Raw genomic sequence first — 6,000 nt, 5'->3', positions numbered from 1 at the left:
GTTCGGATGTTTCAGGGCCAGTGGTTATCCAAGAAGCACAAGAGGAAGGCCACAGCAGGAGGGAATTGTGCATCACCCAGAGTGAGTGTGCCAGTCCAAATGTGGGGCACCAGCAAATGCACTGAGATGTTTGTAAGAGGAAAAGAAACTGCTGAGAGTCCTCAAAAAGGCTGAATTTACCACTGGGCTCCCATGAGAGCCACATCCTATGGTACAATGCAAAAATGTGACTCAACTACATGACAGTTTTCCAGAGGGATGGAGTCAGGATGATTACATCAGTGAATTGTCTCATACTTTTACCACAGATTGCACAGAAATGACCAGTAGAGATCTATTGTTGACTTCTGTGGATGATGACAGCATGAGGAGGATTTTTGAGATGGTTGGTTTTTACAATTTTTTTTTTTTTTTTTTTTTTTTGCTTTTTGAATCTTAAGACATCTTTTATGTAGACATATATGAAGGAAAATGGGAAAAAAAAATTAATTCACACCTCTTGACCCAGGCATCTAACTTTCTGCATAGCATAGGTGTGTTAAAAAAACCTGCTGTTAAAAAAACCTGGAAATGTAATTTAGTTCCCTAAAATTGAAAGCTAATAATATCTCTTTATGTGCCATGACACCCTCAAATTTCACCCACATTAAATAAAAAAACAACACAAAACAAACAAACAAAAAAGCCTCAGTTATATGGTTTGCTCCTGAAATTTGTGTCCAAAAGTGTATTTATGTGGTGAATACCATCTTTGCATTAGGTGGCAAACATAAAACTGACTTCACCCATTTACATATTTCTGCTTCATACAATATTTCTGAGACTGGATACAACAACCATGAATAACTGAGGCAAACCAAAACCATATCTGTATATTCAAAATCATAATTAAACACATTTCCAATGATACTTTGTTACTTTTTTTTTCAGTGAGCAACTTAACAGGGAAAAGACTGACAAAACTGTACCAGATTAAGTTACTAATTCGTTCATTTTTTTTCAGGAAAATAGCTCTGCTTGAAAAATATTACAGACTAATTCTATGGGTCATTTAGGGATCGAAGAAAATTGACAGAGAGGGCTAGCAGCATTCATTTTGGTCTCCAATGAGCAGCAATAGCAGAGATACTGCCAAGGCTTCTTTCCTATGCCAGAAACACAAACCAGATCCTATTCATGGACCAGGAAAAGTTAAGTAAGTGCAGCAGAGCCGGCCAACTATCTTACCTCGGGCAGAAGTTGTCTGTGTAGAAGTTCTAGACTGTATTTCTAGTTTATTTGTGTTGGTATAAAATACTTTCCCCACCCCATGTACCACTGTGTAAAGCCAGTTCTTCCTAAGGATTTTAAATTTGATGGTACCGGCTTCAGACGACTGAGCATGATTTCAAGCATTTTGCAGCAAAAAAATGGGCTTAGACCAGCAATTTGTACTCCACATCACCAAAACTATGTCAAAATGATAAATCTATTGAAAATGCTATAGGTCATAATCCATACATTTAGCATTATCTAGTGTAATAGGTCATCACCTACTGACATTTTTATTTAACTGAAAAGCAGGAAAACGAATGGTTTCAATGTCAGGAGCTGACATTAGAGGAACCAGGAATTTGCAGATGTATAGAAAGCCTAGTTGGGCCAAGAAAGAAGAAACAACAACCTGACCTGAGGCCTCAGCAGTTACCATTACTTCAAATTGAGACAGAACAGTTGGACTTGATGCTCTATTTTCCAGCCTAACTGATACTGTGATTCTCTGTCTACAAAGGGGACATCTAGAACTGCAGTGCCAAAGCTTGTGTGCTTTGCTGAAGTTGCCATTTCACCTAAATTGAGGAGCTGGCAGTGCATTTCACATCTCTCAGAAGTAAGGCAGGCAGCAGTGTGAAAATCTTCCTCTGGTCCAGGAGCCCTCCAAGAGGAAAAACAGAGCAGCCCGAGACAGAGGCGCTCACAGATCGTCCATCACCAGAAGGAGCAAATGTCCTGCTCCTGCCAGCAGCCCCACTGGCTGCCAGCAGCTATCGCAGCAAGAAACAGCTCAGAGATCACCAAGGCCACATTCAGAAGAGAAGGGATGTCTCTTGTGCAGCATGAAGACAGCTGGAAGCAGCCATCAAACACAGCAGCTGCAGGTGGAGCACCTTGTCGGAGCCTGTCCCCATCTCCTGGCTGTTGGGACACACAGGCAGGTAGCTTGGGGCTCCTAGCAGCATGACAGTCTGTGTGGACAGGCCAGCCACTCAGGATTCCCTACAGGATTTGGAGAGAGGAAAAAGCACTCACAAGCCTCCACATAATTCTAGACATCGTTGCTCACAAGATGATGCAAGAGCGCTGTCGCTTCCCTCCATCCCTGTACATCTGAAGTCACAACCTCACTTGCATAGAGTTAGCATAAAGGAAAAAGGTTAACACCAAGCTCCACTATTATTAGGCCCCTCAAAAGGATACAAAACTAATCCTATGAGGTCCAGAGCATGGGGGACACATTTTTGCCCACTGCGGTAAGAAATATTTACCAGAAATGTAATTTTAAGCTCTTTTCTGTGCTGCTTTTCCATAATTTCTCATCTAACTTTTTCCCCTCTAAATCACTGGCTTCATGTATCTTTTGCATAACTATTTGTCTGAATGCATTTGAAAAAAATTATCTCAATTTATTGACCCACCAAAAAATCATTCCATAATTCAGTCAGGGTAAATAATTGTTCTTGAAGCTGTAAAATGCCTCAACTGCAATTTTCCATGTAATGAACTATAAACTTTTATATTAAACAATAATGATGTGTACATTCACTGAGGCATACATTTCTAACCACATAGTTTTGAGAGGAATGGCATTTTTAAAAGCAGTTACACTCCACACTAATTAATTCTGAGAACATAAACACTCTCCAAAGTTGCAAAATTAGGCAATTATACAATAATATGTTATAATCATAACAGCTTTTCAGCTCTGAATTTTTTTTTTACTTATTTTCTCACCATTGCTGGGCTCTTGGCACATATGTATGAGCACTACAAAGCCAATCAGCACTACAAAATGTATGCTTTGCATTTTAGCTTAGACTTCTGGTGTTTGCAGAACAGTGTGTGTCTAACTGCTGTTCCCACAGCTGTAAAGCTTTAAGACTTAAGAACGCATTGAACCAGAGTCTGTCCTCACATAATTGGAGTGGCGCAAAGTTTTGTTTGGGGGTGTTCATTTAAAGCACAAAGCCCCATCTGACGAACCCCAGGTTGTTCCCCACATGATAAAAGTGAGGGGTTATTCATTACCCTGTGACATGTAATTAACATGATGATTGGCTCTATACACCTAATAAACAATGAACACTTTTCTTATTTCATTTTAACTACCACCATTTAAAATCACTAGGAGAGAGGAGGGAAAAAAAAAAAGATACAGGCACCGAGGGAATTTCCAAATTAAGAGGTCCTTGAGATTCCAAAACAAACCCAAAAAACATAACAGACACTCTTCGTAAAACACTCACAATAGCAGAGGCCCAGCTTACAACTTTTAACTGCTGCGCTGCTCACGCGTCGAGGCAGGATGCTGAGGTCGCACAAAGGGATCCCACAGCTACTGCACATCCCAGCCTAATGAATCTTTTCCCATGACAGGTACAGACCTCGGGACTGGGGCGGGAGCCAGGCTGTCAGAGGAAAAGTTCGGAGAATCTGCAGTGGCAAAGGCTCATGTGCAAGATGCCGCAACAGTCTGGAAGATATAACTCCCTGAATCTACATTATACCAACTATTTTGTAAGTCCCAGAGCACGCCTACCTGGCCACCATGTTTCAGGCAAACATACACAAACCAAGATGCTGTCAATCTTGACATTACTTGCTGAAGACAAATATACCTATCAGAGCTGAGAAAATTTACCATTTGTTTTGTCAAAACCTTCCTTACTGTCTTGGGTAGTTCAATCCATTACAGGCATTTGAGGGAAACACAGAGAAAACTTTCTTCAACTCTTTTTTCTAGTTGCTATTTACTAAACATAATGCAGTAATTCTGGCCAATTCTTAGTACAGTGAATAATATTATTAATTCTATTTGAAATGTAGCCTAGGATCCTGAATACTTTCTCCAGTTATGTACAGTGTAGCCTTCACACTTATTTCTGAGAACCAAGGTACCAAACTTGTTGTTGGAGCTAATGCACAGAGATGCAATACAGATCTTGTCAGTCTCTACTTCCTCACAGAACATCAGGATTTCTCACAATCTTGCCACAAAATATCACTGGCTTTTCTTGACCATGGGACCAATCTAAACCAATATCTTTCCTTTGACAACTTTGCTTGTTTCTGAAACTGAGAAAGCCTCAAAAGGTTTTAAAAGCAGGATTCTTCTTATACCATTTCAAATGTCACTGTATACATGTCTGTTATGAGCCAGTCATCAGAACTGCTCCTTTAGTCAGCAGAGAAGTAAATACTTCCAGATCTGACCTGTTTTAATTTAAGCAGAGACTAGTTATGTGCTAGATGCTCCTTTTTTTTCCTGTGCTGACCATGAAGACTGCTAAAATGACAGAGAAATCATGGTTAACCTATCAGTTAAAAGAACAGGATCCTACAGATATCTTCTAAGAGCTGTTTAAGGGTCTCTCCACTAAGTCTTCCTTTCAGTCTCATCGAGAAGACATCTGAGTGAAATCTATTTTAGCCAAACTTGTTCAGAAAGAAATCACAGACTCTGGTTGACAAATAATCAATCAATCCCAAAATAGTTATGATTTCTATTAATTCTTTTGGTTAGGAAAATGAAATATTTTTCTGTTATTCTCCAAAGAGGACACTTCGAGTTTGATGTTTTTCTAACTAAATCTTTTGTATTCAAAGTCACACTTTATTTTGAAATTTGCCTGTATTTTAATCACAAAACAAATGCTATTGGAGTGAGCCAAGCGAAAAATCAACAGTTCTAGTCACAAGATCATGTTCCACATTTAGGTTGTTGTCCTGCCGAGGAACACAATCTCTTTTGCAACTGTACCCTGCCCTCCTTCAGTTTCTTACCTAGTATCTCAGGCCTTACGAAGGTGGAAGTTTTTGGCATTCCAATTTACCTTCCCCTTCAGCTTTTGGCTCATCTCTAGGGCATATCTGATGGGCGCTAATCCACCCTAATTAGCCTACCGGGAAAACAACAGATAGTTTGCAAGACTTGAAAGGTTTGTTCAGGAAAGTCGACATCTTTGGCAAAGAGCTTAATGTGTCTGCAATCAAGACAAAAGGAGAGATTGGATCACCATAATGAACTCTAATTTTGTATTGCTCTAGAAGGATAAAATGAGGGTGAATTGAGGCTCTGAAATCTTTTAGCACAAGAGCAAATGAAAGCTTTAAATTATGCATTTTTTTCTGTCAACTGAATAAGCACGACTTTATAAGCATGATTTAATCCAAAAAACAGATGCACTCTTCCCTTAAGACAGAAATCTAAGCCAACTGGCTTGCATAAGCATTTTCTGTGCGTGATTATTGGACGTGGCAGGTTGAAAGAACCAAGAAGCAGGATTTTGAGCCATGGCAGGAGATGCAAAGAACAGAGGTCCAAATTTTCACAGGAAATAAAAGCAGGCGAGAGAGAGAGAGAATAGTGGGGGAAGACATTCTGCAGCATTTAATCACAGAGTTCAGGAATCAGGCTCTGAATGCAGTGATGACACGCACAAGTGGCGGTAGGTCCTCTTTGTGCGGTTTCGCTGCGCGAGCAGCATCGCAAGTTGTCCTGCATCACCCATAGCCATGGTTACAATTTTTACCTAGTAATGATTCCATTGTAATTAATGGATGTTCCCACTGCATAAGGCAGAATACTGATGAGGAATGTGAAGGGCAGACAATAGTTTAACTATCTTTGATTAAAGTCTCACTTTGCGTAGAGCAAGCTGCATTCATCATGTTGCCTCTCTCAGTTTTCCATTCCTACCCATTATCAATAAATTGAACTAAGAGATTTCCACCCCAGTAGAT

This window comes from Taeniopygia guttata, chromosome 4, assembly GCF_048771995.1.
Source record: "Taeniopygia guttata chromosome 4, bTaeGut7.mat, whole genome shotgun sequence".
Taxonomy (NCBI): domain Eukaryota; kingdom Metazoa; phylum Chordata; class Aves; order Passeriformes; family Estrildidae; genus Taeniopygia; species Taeniopygia guttata.
This window is presented reverse-complemented; position numbering follows the sequence as displayed.